A 14393-nucleotide genomic window follows, 5' to 3' on the forward strand; every position below is an offset into this window, starting at 1 on the left:
ACAACACACACACACACCACACCCAAACACACAAAAACCCACAAAACCCCTTGCCCGTTTTTGCGTTGGGGGTTTGGGAAGCGAGGACTGGGCCCAATGCTGGGAACCCCCCCCTGCCTTTGAGCTCAGCCCTCGATTAACAATTTTGCAGGGTTTTTCCCTTTTTCCCTCCCTTTTTTTTGCTTTTTTCATTTCCTTTCCCCTTCCCCCAACCCTTCACTGTCTACTTCCTAAGTTTAGAGCCGGCTAAAAGGATGAAAGGCTGCCCTTTGGGCCCAGCCCCGAAGGGCCTGAGGAGCAGGGCACGGTATTCCCCTTTTTTTTCGTTGTCTAGTCCTTACCCCCCAGGGGACCCTGAGGGGTGGATTTTTTCCCCTTTCCCCCAAAATACTCCAGGCTTTTCCATGGCCAAAATAAGACTTTTTTTACCCCACTAGGGGGAATGAGGGTTGCCCCCTTACCAATAGCCCCCCCAATTCAACTCTCCCGATTCCCGACCCAAGGCTCTCCTTTGACCAGGCTCCGAATACTGCAACTACTACCCCCCCCTCAGTGCCAATATACAATATCCCCCAGGTTTGAAATAGAAAATCAGTAATAAAAGCGGGGCCCAAAGGAAGGGGCTGGGATTATACGTGCAGGTTCGCTTTCACATGAAAAAATGTCAGGGCATTTCCAAAATATCAGGCAATTGGCCAATGCCCGCCAGTAGAGCGATTAGGATTTTGACGACTCGCATGCTGGCCTTTGCTTTTTTTTGGGTCAGATAAAAAATATTTGGGCGGTTTCCCCCGGGCCTACCCTGGGGGAATATGGGTGATTTTGCACAAAAGGGGGGGGAGTAGGGGGTGCGGCACCCCCACCTGGGGGGTTTAGGAGGGGGGCCCGGGAATAACAAAATTACTAAAAAAATTTAAATTCGTTTTTACCCCAATTAATACACGGGTCAAATCATGCCCTCCCCAGAATTTTGGGCCCCGATACGTACTGTTTTTTCGTTTGAAAAGGAAATGAGTGCTAGAAACACGACAAGACATTAAAAAAACATGTGGCGCTTTGCCGTCAGACATTTTGATACTTTTAAAATTTAAAATCTACATCCACGGGAGATGAAAGCACGAATCAGGTATTATCAAATTTGCTGTTCTACATTGGAAGGTGGTATTTGTGTACTATAATTAGCAGTCCCCTCCATTTTTTTCATTTTTAGCGGTAATGTTATGCAAGCTTTTGCTCCAAAAAAGGGAGAAGAAAATACACATTTTATTGTTCCCCAAACAAAAACCATTGCAAATGCGTGATGGAGCCAAAATTTGGGTTTAAGAGTCTGAAACTTTTATAAACGTTTTACAATTCTGCACTTAAATTTTGATATTCATTTTGGGTTTTTTCTCTAAAAGCTTTTCCCTCCTGTGTGACGAGGGAAGTTGGGTAGCTTTCGCAGCGGGATATGATAACACTTTTCCACGTATTTTTGCGGTCACCATTTTTTAATGAATAAAGTTTGATTGAATCTAAACTAAATACTAAATTTTATTATCAAATTTTTTTATTCCATAAAAATTGTAAAAAATGGTAATTTTTCCCCAAACCCGGAAATAATTTTAATCTTGGTCGAAAAACTATTTTCGTTTTTTTTTACTGTTGGGGGTTATTCTGCGTTTGAATATCTCACGTTTATTAGAATATATTTTGAAAAATTTTCAAAAAACTCTTTTTTTTAGGGTTTAAAATATGTTGTTAATTGCAATTGGAGATCGGGATAAAACTTTGATGAAAATTAACTTTTTGTGGCGGGGAAAAGGGTGTTAGGTGTCTTTCAATTTATTATATACCACCAGAATATTACGAAAAAGGTGAAGTTTTCCCCTTATTGACTTTGTTTTCTAAATATTTTCCCCCCGTTTTTTTATAATTAGTTCATTGCTTTTTTTTTAAAAACGCCCGACGCTCGCTACCTCAATGGGCTCGACGCGGGACGTCTGCAAGTTTTTTTAATTTTTTTTATTTTAGTATCAAAATCTTAAAAATATATTCTTCACTAGTCCTTTAGAGCCCCAACATATGTTTTGAATTTTTGAAAGCGATGTTTTTAAATTTTTAATATACTGTTTTTTTCCCCCCACTTTGTCCGGGAAACCTTTGGTATTTGCCCCCTTTATCTATTTCATCAGTTTCCTTGACAAAAACCCTGTATTTCCCCCTCACATGTTTCCCTGTATAATGGTTTCCTTTTTAGAAGCAACGTCTTATATTTTTCATAGTTTCTTCCACCGTTCCATTTTTTTCTATCATTCTTTAGTGATTTTTGTTAATTTTACATTCCCCCATTAATAAAGCATTTTTCTTGATTTAAGTAATTTGTAAATTTAGCAGTTGCTTTGATATTGTGATACTATGCAGCTATAAAAAACTTCATGTTCTCTTGATTTTCTGCACTGGTATATTTTTGTATCCATAGTTTAATTAAGATTTATAAACTTTTTTTTAAAGAAAGTCTTAATTATGAAATTTTTAATAAATGTTTTTGTATATATATATATATATATATAATATATATATATTTTATTATATAAAATAATATAATACACCGCGCCTTTTAAATGAAGGAAGTTTTTTAACCCCCTTAAAATTTTTTTTCAAATGAAGATGATGCTACACATCAACGATTTGTTTTGAAAATTAAAAAAAAAAGTTTTTGTTACACTGGCCTGAAATTCTTTTTTTATCCGCTTCTCTAAAGGAAGGGCCATCGCCACTTTTATGACACACACACACACACACACACACACACACACACACACCACACACACACACACACACACACACATTATATATATATATATAATAATATATATATGCTATATTATAATATATAAAATATATACATACACATTTGGGTATACATATATATACATATATACACACATGTATACCCAAATACACTATTTCTATGTGTGTGGGGTGTGACACACACACTCACACCACAAACACACACACACACACACACACACACACACACACACACACACAAAACATATTATATATATACCCCACATATATATATATATATATATATAATATATTATATATATGTATATATATATATATATATATTATATATATATTATATTATTTAAAATATTATATATATATATATGTGTGTGTGTGGGGTGTGTGGGGTGTGTGTGTGTGTGGTGTGTCTGTGTGGTGTGTGTGGGGTGTGTGTGGTAAAACCATATTATATTTTATATATCTTATAATATCTTTATATTATATATATTTTATATATTATATATATATATGCATACCACACACACACACACACACACACACATATATACACATACATATATAACATATATACACACGCACACACGCGCGCGCACGCACGCACACACACGCACACACGCACACACACACGCGCACACACACACGCACACGCGCACGCGCACGCACACACACTATAAGATGTGGATAATTCTATTTCTGTTACAGGATGTGGATAATTCTATTTCTATTACCAGTGGACCACGTGGCTGTTTTCCACGTGGATCCAAATGTCCCAAATAAGAACCACCCGCCAGCGAGGGCGGAGGTCACTTTTATATCTGCCCTCGTTTGACCGGGAGTTCGTGTGAAGCTACCGACGCGGTAGGGTCACCTCTCGCCTCCCCCCGGGGGGAGTTCGTGTCAGCGACCAGCGCGGTAGGTCAGCTCCGCCCTCTCTCCGGGCAGCTGACCGGGGCCCTCCACGCGGCGCTTTTGACCCTTTAGACAAGTCGTAGCGTCGTCGTAGCGTGTGTTCACCCCCTTTACGTGTGTTTTTGCGTCCCTGTCAGCCACTGTACTAGAGTACAAATAGCCGTTATATCTGGTGGCAGGGTGGCGCTGCGCCCTTTTCCGGGCTCGCAGCATGAACGCAAATCTCCGAAGAAAATCCGCTTGACCGCTTCAAGACATGGCTAAGAAAAAAAAACACGTAAGTACACGTTTGGGCCCCTTTCTTATTTTCTTTTCCCTTCTTTCCCATACATGTTAAGCCGTTGTTTTTGTTGGGTTAATGGGTGCAAAGGACAGCAAATGGCACGTTCTCCACTATTCTTCCACCTCAGATCGCATTTCGTGTATCGAGTATGTGATAAATAAACATGAATATCGTTCGTTAGTTTAAGTAATTAATTATTTTCTCTCGGTTTTAGAGATTTATATTATTTCATCTGCAACGAATTTAACGCGTTCGTGATTTTATCTTATCACGAATACCATTTCATTTTATCTCGTTCCTAACCCTCGCCCCCGACCTGACCTGACCTCACTTTCTCTTTTCCCGGTCGGTGGCGGCGTGGGTAGGGTCAGATGACCACTTGGTTCCCTCTACTTTGGAAGCAAACATATCATTGTTACATTTCCCTTTTTGGTGACACTTTCTATCGGCGCTAGAGCGAAGCAGGTAAAAAAAATTGTATTATTTGGATATAGCGTAGGATCTTCCCCCATATCATATGCACAGGATTGCCGATATTGCCCCGGGGTTGCGTAAACGCCTAATAGATCTGCGCTCCGTCGTTCGAGATAGGTGCAATAACCGAAGTTATTCGTTCGTTCGGCTCCCTTTGAGTCGGTGTGCCCCGCGGTTTTACGTCCGTTAATTAATGTAGGACTAGGGTTTAAGCTAGAATCCATTATTCGCTTATTAATCACACCTTTCTCACCCTCTTGAAGTCGCTTGCATGTTTTGGGTACCCCCCAAGCGCTTGTGTGATTCGTAAAAAATCATATATCCTTCGGGAATTTTGCGAGCGCCCATTACAGATACGCAGAAGAGAGCAGGGTTATTATATTCCTGGCTCGATCGCTTCAGTCATATAGGGCATTTGGGTTAGGATCCCCCGTTATTGAGTTTTATTGAGTCTGACGTGCAAAGCTAGACATTTTACCTGGGCAGTTCAGATTTCTGACCCGAGAAGATTTGTTTGATAAAAATTGGCGAATATTTTTTCATGTCACCATTCATTCATGCGTACATTCTGTCGCATATCATTATATGTTGAATTCAATGTGGTAGTTGAAATAATCGTAAATAGCTAGCATTGCTAATTTACTTCAGTTTTGTTTAGTGAACGCTAATATTCGGTTTGGATTCATTCTCTGTGTGAGGTCACTCCGCTTCCTCTCATTAACGATAGCTGTCACTCAAACACGCATACACACACACATTCAGCTCACTCACACACACAGGATAAAAGACACTGACCCTTTTCATTGTCTTAGTGCGGGGTAAAGATTTATCTCTTTTGCCGCAATTTTTTTGTCGCTGTCTGTGTACAAGTTACATCTATTTCTTATCGTGTAACGACTATGGTTTCAAATAGATCTTCGCGGATCGCCGATGTCGTTCCCTTTTCTATTCTCATATCAATCAGAGTGGTTGGTAGTTCAAATAGGTTTTATGCGGACCGCTACTGACATCTCCCTCTTCTATTTTTTTCTTAACCTTTGTGAAAATAAACACAAAATGAAAAAAAAAGACGAAAAAAAGTTAAAAACCAACATTAAAAACCGTAAAAATTGTTTTTGAATAACCGGCTAGTGGTATTACCACCCCATCTTCTCTGTGCCTTTCTTTTCTCTTACTCTGGCCCTTACGTGTATGATCTGGCTCCCCCACTTTATATTGCAGTCGGGCCGACACGGCACCGAAGGAGGACCTTAGGATGCTGTGAGAAGGACGTCATCGAAGATCGCCATAGGGCACGGACCCGGATTTTTGTCAGAAAGGTTTGCCTGCCAGACTCCCCGTAGAATCCAGCGAACCAGCACCTTTGCCGCAGGTATCAGTCGCCCCAGAATGCTGTGCCTGGCGGACGCCTGCGATCCGGTCAACTCCAGGAGCTCGTAGCGCAATATCAGCAGCCCCCAGATGCCGCCCCTGCCCCGACGCCCGTAGATCCGGATGAAGATTTCGAGGACGTTGTGGACGCGAGAAGGACCTGGACGAGATCTGTGAGGACGTGTGGACGAGGAGCCGCCGAGTTAGGCCTGGGCCCCAGGACTACGAGGAGGTCAAGACGGGAAACCGAAATCAAGGGGACCTTTGCGAGACTTTCGAGGACGTGTGAACGAGGACGGACAGTTACACAGAGGACCGGAGGATTAGGGCGACAGGGACGAGAAGCCACGAAAAGGCACCAGGACGACGCACGAGAACGAGACGACCAGCCAAGTTTGGTCACCCTTGAAGGCGCCTCGAGGGCGAGTTTCGAGTAGGTGGCCGAGCATATAAAAATGTGGGTAATTCTATTTCTGTTACAGGATGTGGATAATTCTATTTCTATTACCAGTGGACCACGTGGGCTGTTTTCCACGTGGATCCAAATGTCCCAAATAAGAACCACCCGCTCAGCGAGGGCGGAGGTCACATTTTATATCTGACCTCGTTTGACCGGAGTTCGTGTGAAGCTACCCACGCGGGAGGGTCCCCTCCTCGCCTCCCTCCGGGGGAGTTCGTGTCAAGCGACCAGCGCGGTAGGTCAGCTCCGCCCTCTCTCCGGCAGCTGACCGAGGCCTCCACGCGGCGCTTTTGACCCTTTAGACAAGTCGTAGCGTCGTCGTAGCGTGTGTTCACCCCTTTACGTGTGTTTTGCGTCCCTGTCAGCCACAAACACACACACACACACCACACACCACACACACACACACACACACACACAACACACACACCACACACACACACACAACAATATATTTTATATATAAAATATATATAATATATATATGTGTGTTGGGGGTGTGTGTGTGTGTGTGTGTGTGTGTGTGTGTGTGTGTGTGTGTGTGTGTGTGGGGGTGTGGTGTGTGTGCATGTATATATATATATATACATATATATTATATATATATATATTGGTATATATATATATATATGTATATATATACATTTCACACATACACACACACACACACGCCCCACACACACATGTATATATTTTATATATATATATAATAATATATATATATATATATATATATATATATATTATATATAAAATTCATTAATTAATATATTTATTTACCTATCACATATTCCTTTTTCGAAATATGCTACAAAACGGAGTATGGTTTAATCAAATATGTATTAATGCGTATTATTTGTTACTATGCATATTCTATTTCCTCATAACTGAAGTTATTCTTATGAGAATAACAGGTATCCCATTTTACTCCTCCCTAAATAGGGTAGTTACCGCTGTCCTTACATGTTTTCAAAGATAGAAAACGTGTTCTTTTCTGTTCCAAAGAAAATTAAATAATATATTGGAATAACTAAAGGAAACGTATGCGTGACCCTATACATCATAACCTTTTGTTGAATAGGCCATCGACATTGGAATCCCCCTCTTCCATATAGGGCTGGTTGCATACCGATATATTGGGGTAGGTAAATTTTTATCTGTAAATCTTGGTATGTACAGTAGTCCATTTTTTTTTAACGGTAGGTTCATGTTTGAGCCGCCGTGGTCACAGCATGATACTTAATTGTGGTTTTCATGTTGTGATGCTCTTGGAGTCCATATGCTTGAGTAATTTGGGGACAGGACGTGCTACGCTAGATGGTGTCTGTTCATAGTTACTAATTTAAAATGCAATTAGCTTTTTTCTTTTCATCGTTTTAGATCGCAGAGAAAATGCAGATTACATAGGTGAACTTGTGTTTCAACAGGAAATTCTATTACCTTAAAAACAAACATCATTTTTTATTAAGAAGAAATTATTGTGTTTGAATTTGGTGGTCTCGACAATCTGAATAATATTTAATATTCATCATTAATGCCTTTTTTATGTTAATACTACATGTGAGCTATTTTTTGTTTCAAGCTGTGATCTTTAAATAAAATGTTAAGAAATTCTGATATTACTTGTGATGCCTAGTTGTGACTCGCATCTGGATATTGGGTTTGAATAGTTGTAATTGTTCATAGCATAAGTGTCAGTTTAATTACACAGTTCACGTTTATTGTGTAAGTTGTATTAGAACTATTTTCATTTATTTTTCATAGTGCATTTAATATGTGTCCAATGATAAATTTTCTACTTTATGTGCCGCACCTGTCACACTGAAGTAAGCGGTTATCCATTGGGCCAAAGGGATGTTACTACCTAAGTGAATAGGTAGAGTTAGTGATATGATCAGTAATCAATGCCTGCGTAATAGCAAGGTCAGTTACTTGTCAACACACTGGTTATTATCATAAAATTGTTCATCCTCGTATACAGGGATTGGTACATAAGTTTCTTAGTTTTAAGATATTTGTTGTATTGATAACTCATTGTAATTTTCACTAGATTCACTAGAGGTTTTTAAAGTTCACCCGTATTATAAATGAATCGGTCTTAGCCATTCCACGCCAGCACCAGGCACAAAGGGGTCCATAGTGAACAATTTCCTTTTGAACCGACATATTGGTGAAAAATTCCTATGGACTCAATTATATCAACTCTTACAAAAGATGCTTTCTGGTTAATCCTCTCTTTCCAGGAAGGTGAAGGCGAGATTGGCTCTCCTTTAATAATCCGTGTCAACATAGGCAGTGCCTGAGAAATGTTACAGCTCACTGCATCCCGGGAATTATTATGGTCTGAGGAACAGAGGTTAAGGTAAGAGACTAACTGCTCTATTAACAGCTTCCTCCACATCATATTACGAACCTCTGTACGTAAGAAATAAACGAAGTGATACTCTACTTGATTCATGCTTTATCAAATGTAATTCCATTGACCTTAGTTGCTGGTGCCTGTCTTATTTCAAAATTCTATTGCTGTATTTATTGTTTGGATCTGTGTTGTTTTTAAACCCTAGTGTAGTACTAGTGCAAGTTTCTTACTATTTCAAGACAGTATTACCTTCCATAATTAGATTTTGATTTCAGTGCTCTCGTGCTGCTTCTATAATCACTATATCCACACTGTTATTGCTCTAGTACTGTATTTACTGTGAACTTTATTTTGCGTTGTTTAATCCTTGTGCTGTATTATTAAACCAATCATGTGTTTTAGGTACCATTTCAAAGCACTTGTACATATTTGTAATAAGGGCTTATACTACATTTACTGTACAACCTAGTATTAGCATGGCGTTTGTATTATTTCGAAACGTTTGCATTGATAGTATAAGTAAGTTTTGTACAGTTTCTAAACTTGTATGTACAACTATAGGTTATGCATTGCTTATTGCATTTCCTTTCGCAAAACAGGGCTCCAACAGAAGGAGAGATAAAAAAAATACACTGTATACAACATCTTATATATATTCAGATCAGCATGTACATGTGTATTAGTGCGATAAGCTCTGTTCACACGTACACCAAATGTCCATGAACCAGCTAAGGAACCAGGTATGGAACCAACCATGGAACCAGCTCACAGAACTGAAGCATATAAAATGGTATGGATGATAAAGGTCATAATAATATCACATAGAAAAATTAGTAATGCTATTGAGAAAAAATGACTATATGATCGAACAAAGCGAAAAAATCAAACTGGAATCTACATTCCAAAGATTTTATTTATGATAGACAAGGGACCATCAGTGTAAACTGACAATTCATGATAATATGGATAGGCGAAGGTAGGCAAGTATGAACAAAAGAATGAAAAAATAAAACAAAAAGAAATACCTTTCATTGATATATGTATAATTTTTTTGTGTGCGTTTTGTGCTTTACATTCTTTGATCACAGATAAAAATTCTTACATATAAGACGACTGATCTTGAATAAAATGCAGGGTAATATTCCTGTATTCATGATTATGCATGACTGGAACTTGCGCACATTTCTCCGTCAAAATTTTCTTTACATAATCACAAGAACAACAAAGAAGACCTTTGTCCCTCTCCTGTCTTGTGAAACATTGTCCAAAAAGAATGAAAAAAATAGAGAAGAATAAAGAGAGAAAGAAGAAAGAATGAAACTACACACAGGCCCACAGTTGACGAGATAGAGAGAGACAGACAGAATGCGAGGCAGAGTGATTGCTATCGAGAGAGAATGAGAGGAAGATAAAGAAAAAAACAGGCCCTAGATTAACAATTTTGACATCCTTAACAAAAGTGGCACATCACCGTGCCCCTCGTTAACAAATTTGACACCATCATGCCCCTCATGAACAAATTTGACAACATCATGCCCCCCTTTAAACATAATTAATACCATCATGCCCCTCATGAACAAATTGACCCCATCATGCCCCACATTCACAAGCTGACACCACCGCCCCTCGTTAGCAATCTTTGCAGCCAATGCCGAGGAATTTGACCATGAGGTCGTAGGAGGAGACGAGGTTGAAGTGCGGCACGGAGGCAGGCCACTCGGAGCTCTCGTGCGGGGGCACGCGGACGTCCTCGACGGGCAGGCGGTACGGGTGGAGCTTCGGACAGCGTCACTCGGGGCTCTTCTTTCACCTGTTGGCAAGATCACGCAGTCGTTAAACAAGGACACCGTTGCCGTCATCTACGAGTGCTTGTGGAGCGGACAGAGCCGGAGGACCACGGTGTATTTGCGATTCCTGAGCTCGAGGTACTTCAAAATGAGCTGGCGGTACGCCTCGTAGCGAAGTGCGGCTGGAGCGGTTCTCGTGCGGGGGTACCCAGATGCTGTCCCACGCCCAGGGGTTTCGGGAACCAGACGGGGTCTACTAGCCAGCATCTCCGCCGCTGCCGGACAAGAGAAAAGAGTCAACGACCTTCGGCGCACAGCGGGGAGGTCTGTGCAGAGTCTCAGCTTTTTCTTTTTGGGAGACAAGAAGAAAAAAAAATCAAGCAGTTTTTAATCATTTTGTTGTAAACAGCTGAAGAAGAGGAATCATCATCATCTCATGAAGTCTGATAAAAGCCGATTTATATTATGAATACCATTGGTAGGGAATTAAAGAATCAGATTTGGGAAGATTCGAAGATAAGCGCAAATCATCATTCCGAGACGAGCCAGAGAGAGAAAAAAAATCGATGAAAACGTGCAAAGGTTCAACCGATCTTTCGCACACTGTCTGTTATTTGTTGCCTGTACGTTTCCCTGTTGAAAAAGAACATGCTCATGCGCATCTTTAACGCTCAATCCATAATTCACAACGAGTTCCTGAAGAAGTGAAAATGGTTGAAAAAAGCGAAGAAAAAACAAAACAAAAGATCCGACGATGGAGGGTACAGAGCGCGCGTTTCCTTCTACGCGGTTCAGCCGAACCCGGGGAGGCTTTGCAGTTCGAATATTTTTTGCGTTTTCTCTGACTTTGAACTCGCGGGCCCGGGCCGGGCTTCCCAGTCTGGCTCAGCGCCCGGGCGGGAGGGAGGAGCTGTGGCCGTAGTAGCCGGCGGCAAAAGGCCCAGGAATCCGCACATGAGGTCATACGAGGAGACCAGGTTGAAGTGCTTGACTCCCGTGGGCCACACGGAGCTCTCGTGGGGCGGCATTACCTCGTCCTCGACAGGCAGGCGGTAGGGGTGCTTGTAGTGCAAGGGCGTCACGATCCTGACGTCGCCTTCCTCCAGGGAGCTCGGCCTCACGAAGGGCTCGAACTCATAGCTGCTCGAACGGGCGCGGCCCACGAACCGAGGCTCACTGAAGGCGCGGTCCATGTACAGGACTTCTCGGGGAGGCGAGTGCTTGATGCGCTGTGAGGGCGGGAGAGGGAAGGGCGTCACCACACGAGACAACATGCATGGGGCAAAGTCATGCGATAACCTGATGGCCTACAAGTGACAATTTGCATGACAACAAAGGTGAAGTCATGCGATAACCTGGTGGTCTACATGTGACAACATGCGTGACAACAGAGATGAAGTCATGCAGTAACTTTCTAATGAACATGTTTGTCTGAGGAAACGGAAGATGTGAACAAGAGCGAATGAAGTATATGTAGTTCTAGGGTCATTAATATTGATCTTAAACAAGATAAATGCACTTTGTCGAGAAGGGCATTTCCATGCAGACAATAAGGGTATGGCATGACACTCATTCTATAAATTTGCTAACCTTTTTAAAATCAATGCAAGTCGGGAATCTACAAACTTAGATTATCATCATGCTAAGTAGAGTACAGACAATTCAGTGAAAAAACTAAGGTAATAAGATGACTTTTTTAAAACTAAATCAGGGTTTTCTTTTACTCTAGACAATAACATCAAAAGTATTTGACTCCATACCAACTATTGGAACATCTACTTTATTAGTTATGAGAAAAAGAAAAGTCACAATTTCAAATAAGACAAATTTGAATTATAGACCTTTTAAAACAATTAGTTTAAAGATTTGGTTTCGACAAGTCAAAAACTTTTTAAAGGGAAAAACGTTTACACAACGTTTCCCCCACTTCGCTTTGTTCTGGAGATAAATAATTTGCAGAACAACGCAAAGAGAAAAACGTTATGTAGATTTTCCTCCTAAAGTGTTTTAACTTGGGGCCAAATTAGAGAGATTCAAAAAAACGTTATCTAGACCATCAAAAGTGAAATTCACGGTAACCATGCTCCATTCAAATCTGAGAAAAAAAAGCTTATTTTTTCATGTTACCTTACCATTTAAATATACGTTTAAAGGGGTGATGAGGGAGGGAGGGGGGTGAGGCAGTTCTCTCAGCATTCAAACAGAGCAAAGTTTTTTGTAAAATTGACCTTACCATAATTGGTGTGAAGTGGCGGACGAGAGAGTGAGGTTTGCATCCTAACCGATTATGCCATAAAACCGCAAAAGACAACATATTGAAGCAGAAAACACAAATAGGCAAAATACTATCGTAAGCCAAAACTGAATGAAAAAGCAACAAAACAGATCAATTCAAATTTAAATTTTAAAAAATTATATCACAAACATGAAGCCACAGCAAGAAAATGAACAACACAAACATATATGGACAACAGTAATCTTTTTAAAAACAACAACAACAACAACAAAAAAAAAACGAAAAAAACGAAACAAAGCGAAAAAAAAGCACAATAAAGAGTGGCTCGAGTTACGAGGTATATCAGAGGCACAAAAAGAGAGAGAAAGCATTTAAGGGAAAAAGAAGGAACACGCAAAAGCCGTTTATAAAAAAGTGCTAATTTTCTCTGCGAAGAAAGCGGTTGGATATATATTTTTTTGCTGGATTTTTATTGAACGAGGATTTCATGAAGCGTCGGCAGGATAATATATATATCTATATATAATTATATATAATAATATATATATTATATATCATTATATATACACATAGGCATATATATTATATATATATATATAATATATATATATATATATATATATATATTCGTATATATCTGCATATGTATATATAATACACAGAATATAAACACACCACACGGTTATCATTTCATTGTTCCATTCTGTAAAATAAACTATAAAACGAAATAACTCGAAACGCAAACCAATGAAAAGCGCGAAATAACGGAAACATCTGTGAAATAAACTCATAGAACTAGAAAATAGGGAAAAAATGCATTAGTCAGTAAGAAAAATAAATTAAGCCTAAAAAATTCCTCAAAATCTGAAACAAAAGACAAGCGAAAGGAAACATAACGAGCTTAAAATAAATTAAGATAATTGTGTTAAAAATGTATGTGTTTATAAGCTCTCACATTTACAATAATTTGATTTTTGGGTTTCTTATGGAGATAATTTTATTTTGTTTTTAAATAATACACTATCTATTTACCACAATTATTTTTTTAGAAATTTTTATTTTTTGAACGAATGGAGTTTTACTTTGGGTACTTTTGGCTCTAAAGAATACTGGAAAAAAAAGGGGTGTTGTTAGGGACAATAATGATATTGTACATAAAAGAGAAGTACATTACAACAGAAATACAATTAAACGACAAAGAAAACAACAATAATGATTTTTGTAATAATAATGGCATAATAATAATAATAATAATAATAATTAATAATAATAATAAAAATAATAAAAAATAACAATATCCCAAAAAAATAAAACATAAAAATTTTAATAAAAAAAATAAACATTCCAATAATGAAAAAATTTTAAAAAACAAACAAAGACACAAACTAACAAAACGAACACAACAAAAACACAAAATCAAAACACCAAACAAAACCACGTGAACCACGGAATCGAACGCGCTCCCCACCTCGACGAGCGACTAGCATCGGACGGTGGTGATTTCGAACTCCCCGGGACTCGATGGTGTTCCCGGGGGATTTCGATAGTTCATTTAGTAGTCAGTGTTGAAGGCGTAAGGGCGGGCGCGAGGGCCTGAGGTAGGAGCGAGGCATGGGTGCGTCGTTTGTCTGTGCGGCCGGCTGACTTTGGCTTCGCCTTTCGTCTGGCAAACTGGCTGGCTGGGGTCTATCTGCAGAGAGGGAGAGGGTGATGAGAAA

At 39.6% G+C, this 14393-nt stretch overlaps 1 pseudogene; it reads right to left on the reverse strand.

Moving 5' to 3' along the window:
* Positions 1–9952: 9952 nt before the first annotated feature.
* On the reverse strand, positions 9953–14288 carry LOC119571609 (annotated as a pseudogene).
* Positions 14289–14393: the final 105 nt, after the last annotated feature.

This window comes from Penaeus monodon, unplaced genomic scaffold (assembly GCF_015228065.2).
Source record: "Penaeus monodon isolate SGIC_2016 unplaced genomic scaffold, NSTDA_Pmon_1 PmonScaffold_7140, whole genome shotgun sequence".
NCBI classification, from domain to species: Eukaryota; Metazoa; Arthropoda; class Malacostraca; order Decapoda; family Penaeidae; genus Penaeus; species Penaeus monodon.